The 13,406-nt window shown below is 44.0% G+C and overlaps 1 protein-coding gene across 1 annotated transcript in view; it reads left to right on the forward strand.

Annotated features, from left to right (window-relative positions):
- Positions 1-9,388: 9,388 nt before the first annotated feature.
- The window catches only part of PDS5B (PDS5 cohesin associated factor B), a 66,374-nt gene continuing 62,356 nt past the window's right edge, over positions 9,389-13,406 (forward strand). Inside the window, exon 1 of the mRNA XM_081860066.1 lies at positions 9,389-9,550. The gene's annotated coding sequence lies outside the window, so the exon portion shown is untranslated. The remainder of the gene's footprint in view (positions 9,551-13,406) is intronic.

Here is a 13,406-nt window from a genome sequence, read left to right on the forward strand (position 1 = left end):
CGCCCCGAATCCTTAGCGGGCTCACGTGACGCTGCGGAGATGAGGAACGTGGAACTCTGGAGAGGGAGGAGAAGAATTTAAATCCACAGAGAGAGCTCAGAGGGACAGGCTTTTTGCAGGAAGGAAAGACGCGGCAGTGGCTCACACGGGGCCAATTTCAATGGGGGAGAGCGGTGTCTGGGAATATGGGAAGCAAAGAGAGTTTCTTTCTCTATCCTGAAGTCCTTTACTGTATTGAGCTTTGGTGCTGATATGGTGGTGGCTGTCAACTATGGATAGTGTTACCCGCGGTACATCTTTGTTGTTGTTGTTTAGTCGTTTAGTCGTGTCCGACTCCTCGTGACCCCATGGACCAGAGCACGCCAGGCACTCCTGTCTTCCACTGCCTCCTGCAGTTTGGTCAAATTCATGCTGGTAGCTTCGAGAACACTGTCCAACCATCTCGTCCTCTGTCGTCCTCTTCTCCTTGTGCCCTCCATCTTTCCCAACATCAAGGTTTTTTCCAGGGAGTCTTCTCTTCTCATGAGGTGGCCAAAGTATTGGAGCCTCAGCTTCAGGATCTGTCCTTCCAGTGAGCACTCAGGGCTGATTTCCTTAAGAATGGAGAGGTTTGATCTTCTTGCAGTCCATGGGACTCTCAAGAGTCTCCTCCAGCACCAGAATTGAAAAGCATCAATTCTTCGGTGATCAGCCTTCTTTATGGTCCAGCTCTCACTTCCATACATCACTACTGGGAAAGCCATAGCTTTTACTATACGGACCTTTGTTGGCAAGGTGATGTCTCTGCTTTTTAAGATGCTGTCTAGGTTTGTCATTGCTTTTCTCCCAAGAAGCAGGCGTCTTTTAATTTTGTGACTGCTGTCACCATCTACAGTGATCATAGAGCCCAAGAAAGTAAAATCTCTCACTGCCTCCATTTCATCTCCTTCTATTTGCCAGGCACATCTAGCCCTGTGCAATTGAAGAAGCAGTCGTAGGCACACCAAATAGGATTGAGTCAAATAGAGCTTCTGCCAAAGTATTATTATTATTATTTATTATTATTATTATTAATTGAATTTACATACCAGGAGGACTCAGTATGCATGCACAGGACTGTGCTCACATCTTCATTCGTTTGTTTTTAAATAAGTGTTATGCTCCACCTGGAAGCATTTGGGGCACCTGAAGCGAAGCACAAAATGACACCCACACCTTGCCAGGGAAGAAGGGGCGAGTGAAGATCTACATCAGGGACAAGTGGGGTGGGCATAAAGTTCTGCATTGGGTTCTGCAGCCCCCATGGATCCTGCTGCTCAAATCTCTTCACTCATCTTGCCCCATGGGTGTAGTCGGGGGGCGCAGATGGGCAACTGCCCCCCATCAAGTAAATAACAAAAATACTTAACTTGCTGACCAATTGCATTTAAGATAATTCTGTTCTGCCCCCCCCCCGAGTCTGCCCCCCTAAAATAAATCCTGGCTATGCCCATGGGCCTGCCCTGTCTAAAACTGTCAGAAACTGTCAGTGTTTAATCTCTAGGTTGCCAAGGTTATGATTTATTTATACTTATTTACTGGCAGGACCCCTATACCTTCAAGGAACAGTTACATCAGCTGCTGGACCTTTTCTTACTCTTCCATTTCCATACCTTGAAAAAGTGCCATTGCTGTTTGAGGTGTGGGTGGGGAAATGGCACAAACCCACCCGGAAATTGTGCACTTTGATCTTAAGGATGTGAGGGCAGGTTTTCATTATCTACCGAAAGGACATTCTAATTATCTGAATTATTCTGATTTTTCAAAATAAACAAGAAAGTGGTGCTGATGTTTTAGGGTAGAAGATCTGACTGCTGTAACTTTATTATTTCTTCCACAAGTGAAAGATCCTCATCTAAATAATATTTAAGTTAGAGAAAGGAAGATGTGGCTATAGAGTGCTTTCAAAAGGGGCCTAATATCTATACCCAGAAGTCACACTTAGTTCAATAGGATTTTCTTCCTGGACTGCAGTTTTTGTTTCCTTTTTTGCACCTTTCAATCCAGTAATTAGACATGGAATCTCTCAAGAGCCTTCTATTATTAAAACAATCATTTTCTGCCTCAGATGCCTTTCATTTTGGGAGTTTCCTAATACCCATTTCCCTAATTTTGGGAGTCTTGGTAACGCACTCATGACATTTTCCTCAGCAAGAATAGTAAAATACATTTCCCAAATGATATGGCTACAGCTGCTGTAAGAATAGTACCTTGTTGTATGTTGTAACTGAATAGTTCTCTAGAATATAGGAAATAAATTGTGTATTAAAATTTTTGAAGTGTGTAATTGTGTATTAAATTGTGTATTAAAAACTTTGAAGTTAAAGAAACTTCTTTAGAAATATCTAAGGAGCAAAATAGTAGTACAGAAGTTTTGTAGGTAGCTTTGAGAAATGGCCAATTGATGTAGCAAAAGAAATCTGATTGTAATATCTAATAGCAGATCACTACTTCACACCAGACTGCATACAATTTCCCCCCTAGATGCCTTGGTACAAATGGATGCCTAAAGGCACTAGCATCAGCAAATATTGCCACTTCCATATAATTAACACAATGTTAATACAACACACCTGCTCTGCATAGTGATGAAACCCAGTGAGATGATGAGTGGGGTATATAAAAAATAAAATTTATTACTACCACTACACAGAAGAGGACAGATAGTTATTAGACCACTGAGCATGCCTAGGACTGTCATCTGGAGTATCCAGCTTCCAAGAACAAATGAAATGGAGACCAGAGTTCTGTACATATATTCCAAATAAAAATAGAGGCAGAATGGATCGAAAACTTCTGATCAAATTCAGTCCTCTGCCAGAAAACATAATCATGCATCCTTATTCCACACAGCCCCATGAAACCAGACAAAAAGTGCCATCTTCAGAGTGGGTACACCCCAAAAGCTGCCTGTAGCATAATTAGCTTCAAATAGTTCAACCACTTTCTTTAGTTCTATATTCATCTCGACACATGCAAAATTAGTTCTATGCGTATGCAGTTTTAATGAATGATTTAATGCACATTTCAAATTTTATAATACATTTAATTTTTTACACGGCAGCAGTAGAAGTTCAGGTTTAATTAAAGGAATTTTCTGTGCATGGTTTCATCTTAACTTGATACGTATTTACAATTATTCAAATCTCCATTGTCCAGTTTTCTCCCTCGGTCAATTCCAGTTGCAATGGCAAGGCAGCAATCTTCAAAACATTTATATAAAGGTTTTCAAATCCTGAGACTGGGATTTTTAAGCTGCCCCATCTGCTGGAAGTGGCATGCAACTAAGTTTCATTTGCCATCATTAAAGCTGATTAAAAGTATTACAAAGGAAATTCTAGGAGACATTTGGAATATTTGTTGATCTTTGATTGAAATAGAGAAGTATAGTGCTTGCCTTCTCTTCCTGAATCCATCTCAGATTGCTGTAGCTTCAGTGAACTCTAGCAATGAGCAGGGACAGTATGGAATTCAGAGATGTGACTTATGCAATGAACACAGTGGGCACATATCGGACTGAACAACTTTTTAGTTATTACTATTGTTATTATTAACATTATATTGTTCTATAACTGTGTACATAACATCTTGGAATGTTGTGCTAACAGCAGTTGTTCTGGGGGTGACTACAGTGGCTATTGATATCTATGCAGATCTTGCTTAGAAACTTGCTTAGAAATGAAATAAGATTACTTTCTTATTCCAATTAATTTTATTCAGGCAAATGTCTTCCCTCCAGATATCAACAGGAAATTATCCCAATCCAGAGCTCCATAAATGTTCCAATGTACACACTGAATGTATGTGGCTTTGCTATTAATTAAATGAAGAAGTCAGGCCCCTCAAATGAAATAGCAGATATAGTGGTACCTCGGGTTAAGTACTTAATTCATTCCGGAGGTTCGTTCTTAACCTGAAGCACCACTTTAGCTAATGGGGCCTCCTGCTGCCGCCAGAGCACGATTTCTGTTCTCATCCTGAAGCAAAGTTCTTAACTCGAGGTAATATTTCTGGGTTAGCGGAGTCTGTAACCTGAAGCGTATGTAACCTGAAGTACCACTGTAGAGGAAAGTACTTAGAAATAGAGGGACCTGCACATCTGCTCTTCTGAGCCTAGAACAAAAAGTTTTGTTTCTCTTTCCTTTTTAAAAATATTATGAGTTTGATGCAGTTTTATGATATGTTATGGGTGTGTGTTTTAAGGATTTATTTATTTTTTGGACGAGTGTATGTATATGTTAACATTTTATGACACAATTCTTTTTTTGTTATTTATGTCATATTTTTAAAAACCATTGTATTCATGTTGTACGTTGCTTTTGTTCATGGCTCCTGATGGATAAATGTTTTACTCCGAACCATTAGCGTTTTTCATTAGAGCTCATCATTACCTGTTCTTCTTTTTTTCATTTTGTTCATTTGGGGTGCTTTCCCCCCACTTTTCTTGTTCTACCCATGAAGCAACAAGCTGGGAGGAGCACAGAGAGAAGAAAGGCCACAGTGCATCTTCATCTGCCCCAGCTGCAACAAAAACATGTCTCTCCCATATTGGTCTCTACAGCCACAGCAGGCGCTGTAACTCTCCAACCGTCTGAATTCCTACTCAGCTGCAAAGCTACTGGGGGACCTTGGGCCTGCCACTATCTCTTAACCTCACCCACCCCACAGGGTTGTTGTGAAAATAAAATGGAAGAGAGGGAAAATCATGTGTGCTACTTTGAGTTCCTTGGAGAAAAGGTGGCATATTAGAAGTTTAGCTAATAAAACAAACGGGAAAGGAGATTTGTGGAAATGCAAATGAAAGAACAAATGATATATCCCTTTTGGAACAGTTACTTTAGTTTTAAAAACACCAAATCTAAAAGTGAATGGTTGCTGGTTACTAAGTCAGCCTGATTGGTTATCCTCTGAAGAAGTACATTCCTATCCTATCAGTTGTCCAGAACTTTAGTTAGTGAGCAGCTGGAAGGTGGAGCAAACAATGATAATGGCTCAGCAAAAGCTGATTTATCTTCTATCTCTAGAGGTTAATGTTTCATAAAGTAGCATGGGCGCCTGTTTGCTAACTGAAAGCATTGAAGCTAGCTGTATTTTGTAAATACAGCGTCACAACTGCTGTAGCAGAAACATTAATTTAACACTAACATGTTATATATTTGCTGGCTTCTTGCAGATCTCTATCTTTAATCCCAGTTGCTTCAGTGTACCTTTTGGAAGAGAAAATATCCTTTTGCTCATTGATCTTAAGGATGTATTCCCATACACAATTATTTGGGAATGCCCACTAAACTCAACAAGTTAATATGCTTATGACCAGCCTGCACGTTTATTGGGTGTGTGTGACATATGAAGTGATCTCACGTAATGAAACAATAGGTCAGATGCGTTGGGAAGACTGCCCTGTCTCAAATCGGATATAGTCATGTAGCTTATGTGATCAGCCCTCCATGTTCCAAATTCAGCTGTGCTGTTTTATGGCAGCCATTCTAAGCTGTTTCTAAGTATCCCCCAAATCAGTGGCTCTTATTTCCAAGCCAGTGTGTTTAGGATGAGGGTATAATAAATTACAAGTGCTAAAACCATTGTAAGTTACGAGAAGGAATTACATTGTAATACTTGGAACGTGTGTAAAGCTGTAAGTTCATTGCAAAATAATAATAACTGATCAGGTGTATTTTTGCCAGCGGAGAAGCGGCACTGGTTTCCAGTGAGATCTTGTGAAAATCTTGGGGGGGGGGTTTCGTCAGAAGCTGAAGTCACCACACAACACAGGTAATGGAGTTTGTAGGGTGGCATAGCAACTGCAGTGTGTTCCTGTTTCACCTCTGTACCTTCACTCCTAATTCAGACAGAAATCAGTATGCCACAAGCATACTGATGACAACATGCTTCAAATCCCTGGAAGACAGCTCCCAACCATTTTATATAGCATAGGAGATAGAATGGACGTCTACAAGACCCTGCAGACCAAAAGCCATGGGGTCAACTAACAGAAGGACACAGCAGTCAATGATATTGAAAGCCCCTGAGAGATCAAGAAGAAGCAGTAGGGTCACACTCCCCATTCTTCTCAACCAGGGTGACCAAGGTTGTTTTTGTGATAAGACCAACTTTGACTTGCTGATTATGGCAGGTGTAGGCAACCCAAGGCCCGGGGGCCAGATGCGGCCCAACTGTCTTCTCAATTTGGCCCGCAGACAGTCCGGGAATCAGCGTGTTTTTACATGAGTAGAATGTGTCCTTTTATTTAAAATGCATCTCTGGGTTATTTGTGAGGCATAGGAATTCGTTCATATTTTTTTTCAAAATATAGTCCGGCCCCCCACATGGTCTGAGGGACGGTGGAATGGCCCCCAGCTGAAAAAAGTTGCTGACCCCTGGATTATGGTCACTTTGTTTCAATATCTGTGCTGAGTTTCAATTTAACTATTACACTGTACTTACTACTTGTTGCAATGGAGCATAAGCAGCTGCTTTTTAAAAGCTGGGTTAGTAGGGTGGCTTATTTGTGTCAAGCAACCTGAACTTTTATAATATTTGATCAGCAAAGTACTCCCTTCAGTTACTGAACATACCATTATTATCATCATTAACTTGTTGGCATCCGTCCGTCTTGAGAGACAACAGAGAGTATCTCTGGGGGTGAAGCAGCACTGAAGTGACCTCCCCTGCGGAACAGTCCTGAGCAGTGTGTATGGAGGTCCTGGGCTGCCCAGATGACAAGCCCTACCTCTGGGCCTCACTGATGTAGTCCAAAGGAAAGCAGAGGAATATGTTTGGCACTAGCTTGGCTGCAGGAGTTGCCGGAAGAAGCACAAAAGCTGCCATCCAGCCGTCTTAGGGACTCCACTCAGGCTTTGTGTAGGGTTTACTCCTTAGCCTTTTCTTCTCCCAAAGATGTCTCACAAGTCAGTGGAGGTTTAGGATCAGAGTTTTCCTTCTCCTAGATGAGACCCATCTGCCCCTCACTTGCCTCTACACTCAGCATGCGCCAAAACCGCCTTCTTGACCGTTGGACCCACTGTTAGTCTCGTCTGCTCAATTTGGCAGAGCCCGTCTTCGTATGCAGGGGAAGTCACCGAGGGTTTGAGACCCCCTCGGCTGTCATTACCTGGTTTAGCTGGTCAGTTGAAGCCATTCCCAGGGTGTGCCTGCAGTCTCATGCTTTTAGGAGCCACAGCTAAGAGCTGAGTGTAGTGTGAATGTTTATTATTACAGCCAGCATAGTAAAAAACAGAATTTCAGCATCATTTTTACATAAACATTAAAACGGTCAAAATGGAATTTAACAATCGATATACTAATTAAATAGATTTAAAATAAGTATCCAAGGAAATATAAACTCCATTAAAAGTTTTTTTGTTTTTTGTTTAAATAGAGCTGAATGCAGGGTGGGGACCAGAGATGGACAAACTACCCCAGGAGGAGTATGACATGTCCCCCACCTGAGGTACTACCCCTCCCCTAGCACTCCATATTATTATTATTATTACTATTTGCTAAATTTGTACACCGCCTTTCATTCAAAGATCACTGGGCAGTTCACAACATAAAAATACAAAATGAGAACACAAAATATATAATAAAAACAAAACAAACCATTGACCCTCCTCCCACAAACACATTTAAAAGGGTGTAGAATGTTAATCAGCCAGAGGCCTGGTTAATGAGAAACATTTTCTCCTGGTGCTTAAAAATATATAATGTAGGTGCTGGTTGAGTCTCCCTGGGAAGAGCCATAAGCGGGGAGCCACTGCAGAAAAGGACCATTATTGTGTTGCCACCCTCCAGACTTCTTGTGGAGGAGGAACATAAAGGAGGGCTTCAGATGCTGATCTCAGTGTCTGAGTAGGTTTCTGTGGAGAGAATCAGTTCTTGAGATATTATGATCCTGAGCCGTTTTATAGGTCAAAACCAGCACTTTGAATTGGGGCCAAAAACTAGTTGGCAGCCCGTAGAGTCGGGCAAGGATCCATGTAGTATGTTCAAACCAACATGCTCCGGTGAGCAACCTGGCTGCTGAATTCTGCACCAGCTGAAGTTTCCACACTGTCTTCATAGGCAGCAGCCCTACATTGCAGTAATCTAACCTAGAGCTTACCAGAACATAGACACCGGCAGTTAAGCTATTCCTGTACAAACAGGCGCACAGCTGGGCCACCAGCAGAAGACATTGATGGAAGACACTCCGCACCACCAAGGCCACATGAGCCTCAAGGGACAACAAGGGATCCAGAAGTATCCCTGAGCTATGTACCTGCGCCTTCAGATACTAAATACATACTGCTAACTTCCTTAGCAATGACAAACCTAGACAGCAACTTAAAAAGCAGAGACATCACCTTGCCAACAACGGTTCGTATAGTTAAAGCTATGGTTTTTCCTGTACTGTAGTGATGTATGGAAGTGAGAGCTGGACCATAAAGAAGGCTGATTGCCGAAGAATTGATGCTTTTCAATTCTGGTGCTGGAGGAGACTCTTGAGAGTCCCATGGACTGCAAGAAGATCAAACCTCTCCATTCTGAAGGAAATCAGCCCTGAGTGCTCACTGGAAGGACAGATCCTGAAGCTGAGGCTCCAATACTTTGGCCACCTCGTGAGAAGAGAAGACTCCCTGGAAAAGACCCTGATGTTGGGAAAGATGGAGGGCACAAGGAGAAGTGGATGACAGAGGAGGAGATGGTTGGACAGTGTTCTCGAAGCTACCAGCATGAGTTTGACCTGCGGGAGGCAGTGGAAGACTGGAGTGCCTGGCATGCTCTGGTCCATGGGGTCACGAAGAGTCGGACACGACTAAACGACTAAACAACAACTTCCTTAAGCTGCAGTCCCGCACTTACCTGCGACTAAGTCCCATGGAACTCAACGGGGCTCAAACTGCACCGTGTAACTGAGATCTCACGCACTGGCCACCGTACACAAAAAAAAGAACGAGGGGCTGCGAGCCTTCCGGCATGCACGATTGCAAACAGCAGGGTCAGGCTCGGAGGTGCTTTGCGGAGTGCACCCGAAGTTTCATGCCTCTGTGGCTCCTTCCTTCTTATACCCAATTTATTTAGGCGACCGTGGAATCCGCCGACGCGCTGTGTTGCGAAGGCAGCCACCCGCCTCGCGAGGGGGGAAAGAGTTGCCCCCACGCAGCCCGCAGTCTCTGGGACGGCTGTCCCCCGCTTTCTCCGTCTCCTAGCGCCACTTCCTTCCCGGTGTCTGCAGGGGGCGCTCCTGCCTCACTTTGGCGCCGGCCTCTCCCTGCCGCTCGGTGGCGGGGTCCGTCCGAGAGAAGCAGCCGCCGGAGACGAGTTGGCGCCATTTTGAAGCCGACGAGTGGGGAGGGGTGGGGGGGAGACGCACCGCGGCGAGCTGCGGAAGGGAGGGAGGCGGGTGCGCGGCGATTGGCTGCGGGGCCGAGCGGCGGCGGCGGCGGCTCCCCGAGCCCAGCGCGGCGGGGCCAGAGAGCGGAGCGGACCAGCTCGCTCTGCCTCGTCTTCACGAGAAGCAGCGGCGGCGGCGGCGGCGGCAGCCCCTGGGAAGGTAAGCGCAGCGCCCTCTTTCTCTAGGCGGGGAGGAAGCCCGTTTCGCGCCACCGCCAGCCCTTCGGCGATCGAGGCAGGCGGCAACCCGAGAAGGGGGCTGGGAGGAGGACTCCTTGCCCCCCATGGCTCTTCCTCCAGCTCCCCCCCGGGGCCGCCATCCCTCCTTCGCCTCGGCCGTTCTCTGCATATTGAACTTGCCGCCCTTTCCTCCGTGGGGCGATTGTGGGTCTGTGTTTTGGGGGGTGGCGGGAGGATGAGCAGCGTGGTGGCGGGTGACCTTGCCTGCCTTCCCCATCCCGCTTTAATGCACACATTTTATTTTTATTTTTTTTCCGCCTGCCCTTCCCCCGCCCCATTCTTCCCCTGCCCAGGTCCCCCTTTGCACAATCCTTGCCTCTGGGAGAGAGACAGCAGCTGCAGGCGGCAGGAGGCTTTTGCACCCTCAAATGTGGCGCGGCTGCCCTTTCCCCACCCGCCCCAATAGAGCCGCTTTTCCTTGCAAGACTTGAGCGGCTCCGAGAGCCCCGGAGCAGCCTTGTGCTTTGGCTTCCCTAGTTGGCCTAGTCCCCCCACCTCCTCCTCCTCCTCCTCCTCCTCGCAGAGGCACCCTGCCCCAGCTCAGCCCCTTCCTGCTGCCATTGGCTGGGGCCTGCTAAGGATGGCGGTGGAGGGAAGGGGAAAAAGGGACTCCAGGCTCGTTCCCCCACCTCCTTTTATGCTCTCTTTACTTGCCGTGCATTGGAGGCGTGTCGCTTTCTCTCTCTCTCTTTCTCTCTCCCTCCTTTACGGAGGAAGTGGGGTGGGCGCTGCTTGCCTCGAATATAGCATATCCAAATCGTGCTAGTTTGCCTTGCACCCGTTGCTTCATATATTGAACAGAGGCCTCTCGCACTTTTTCCTCCGGCCAGTGGATTGCCATCATTGTGATAGGTCGCTCTCGGATAGCCTTTACTTTTTGAAAGAGAGTTTGTCTGATCCACGGATCCCGGACCTGAAATTTCAGCCTTGCAGTGTAGTAAATAAAGATGCTTCTCTCTCTGCAGCTCTGCTCCTTACATGGTTAATGGAGAAAAGACAGATCAGGGGTGGGTATAGCCTCAGATCAACAAGATGACTAGTACAGCTCCTGCAGTGATATATATTTTTTTACTGTTAAAAGTAAAGGAATTCACAGGTGCACGATATTTTCACTTTGCAATGATTTCTTGTGGAGACCTTTAACTGCAATGTGAAGTATGTCTTGCACGGTTATGCTGTTCATTAACTTGGATTTAATGCATTTTTGGATGACACTGCTTTTCTGTTACAGTTATAGGTATGTTAATAATATTTTGTCAAACCCTACATGGGTAGTTCTGTTTACTGCTGCATTGTGAGGGATAGTGTTAGCGCTGTGCAGATGTCTGCCGACAAGGTTTTGGCAGTTTGGTTTTCCTCTATCCTTCATGAGTAAATTGCGCCTTATACACAGAGAGTGGGCTCTGTACATGCAAGCTAGGACTTGTATTTTGTACACACACCGGCATTGTGCATAAGGTACAGTCTACACGTGGAAAATCAGGGGTGGAGCTTATTGCAGCAATCCCATTTTGCATGTGTTAAGTATACTATTCTGAACGGGTGTAATGTCTTTAAATAGTATTCATTGGCAGCTAGCTGTGAAATCTGTTACTTCAGGAAAAACATAAATGCCATGCTTAAGTATTTGAGGATGACTATTCAAATTTATATGTAGTATTGGTATCTTTTAATTAAGAAACAATTCCAAAATGTTTCTTATTTTATTATTTTAAATTGGTCATAAATCTATATATAGTAGACTTGCAAATAGTGAACTGCCTGGTGATCTTTGTCTAATAACCACTTTCTGAAATCATGCTTTGATGATGATAATAATAATAATTTATTATCTCCCCAGCCATTCTGGGCGGCTTCCAACAAATATTAAAAATACATTAAAATATCACACATTAAAAACTTCCCTAAGTAGGGCTGCCTTCAGATGTGTTCTAAATGTCAGGTACTGTAGTTGTTTCTCTCTTTGACATCTGATGGGAGGGCGTTCCACAGGGCAGGTGCCACTACCAAGAAGGCCCTCTGCCTGGCTCCCTGTAACTTGGCTTCTCGCAGTGAGGGAACCGCCAGAAGACCCTCGGCGCTGGACCTCGGTGTCCGGGCTGAACGATGGGGGTGGAGACGCTCCTTCACTACCTTTCTTCCCCTCCACTACCTAATTGGGGTGTGTGTATTTGGCAAATATGATTAAAGCAATGGTTGTATTTACCTAGCAGGAAAAGTGAGGGGGACTCATAGGTGAAACTTGTTATTTGTATGGTGTGTTGTGTCCATACTGTCACTAGGAAGTTTGTGAATGAAACTGTCTTTTCCTTCTCAGAGAGGGGGAAAACCTTGGTTGTGGTTCTTAGTTGTGGTATGTTCTCCCTAGGAAGTTAACTTGTCACCTACTTCAAATGTCCCCTTAGGAAAGGCAACTCTCTTTTAATTCTCCCATACCTTTTAACTGCTTTTATGTACTGCTTTTACTGCTAGGGGCAAGGGAGGAATGTTAGAGGGAGTGACTGTATCTGACTTCACTTCACTGTTTGCAAGGTCAGATGCAGTCTACTACTCAGAATCAAAATGCTGGAGATCGTTTCAATGGATACTTTTCTTGTTAGTGCCAGGTAAGAATGTAATCAGCTTGCATCCTTAAGTCAATGACTGTTTCTAAAACGTTGTTTACATTTGTAAGAGTTGTAGCACTATCTAAGGCTGTAATTACACACTTCCTTATTGGAAGTAAGTATAAGTGAAGTAAATGGGGCTTCTGAGTAGACATTTCTAGAATTGGACTGGAAGTTCCTGAATACTGTGTAAATGTAGAAAATTCACCTATGGAGAGTCTTGCCATGAATTGAGTAGTGTTGTCCTGTTAAACAGATTCAAGCTAAAATAAGACATCCTTCCCCGCTGAAGCTCTTAAGAATAATGTTCATAATATCTCTTACTGTTCTTAAATGTTTAGGAATAGTGTTGCTTGAGGAATTTGGTTTCTTCTTCTATTATCTGGCACTTCTTACATTATTAGAGCACAACCTTGTGCTTCATTGCTTTACCATTATAAAAGAGTTTATAATGAGGTTAAAATATAGTTTGGTGGTAGTCTAATATTAAAAATAGAGAAAATATATGACTGAATTTTCAGCTGATGGCAAACACATTGGAATGTAGCACTTTCAAGAGTTCTTGCCCATTTATTCTATTGAAAAAAACATTTGCAGAATCCAGACAGAGGAGGAAAGTGGATCAGAAAATGTTCCATGCTGTGTTTGCTATAACCTCACCATTTCTCTAACGGTGATAGAGTTCTTGCAATGGCTTAGACTTCCCCATAGTATAGAGTGTAGGATCCATGTAGTAACCTTAGAGACATAGATAGACATAGATAGATTTGTGATGGGTAGCTTGATTGCATGACATTACCTTCCTGTGTGGTGTGACTGTTTCTGATATCATAAAATGACTAGTTAGGCTACTAGAGAAGGCAGATAATTTAGTTGGGAAGTCCAGGAAGCCAAATTTAGATTGCTACATAGGTTATGACCAGATTCTCATAGTGAGACGACAGGCAAAGATGTGAAATCTCAATGCATGAATGTAATGCTGGTGTTAGAATAAAGAATTTAAATCTATTAAAAAACAAGGGATGTTTTGGGGGAGGGAGCACATATGTAGAACTGCAATATAACTCATTTGCTGGTGCTCCTTCTAGCAAAGCTGATCAGGTTAAGGAAATGGGGACAATTTATTTTCTCAAAGCACTGGTGGATAGATAGAAACTAAAATCAGTGCAT

This window comes from Podarcis erhardii (assembly GCF_964252035.2).
Source record: "Podarcis erhardii genome assembly, chromosome: 4".
Classification (NCBI taxonomy): Eukaryota; Metazoa; Chordata; class Lepidosauria; order Squamata; family Lacertidae; genus Podarcis; species Podarcis erhardii.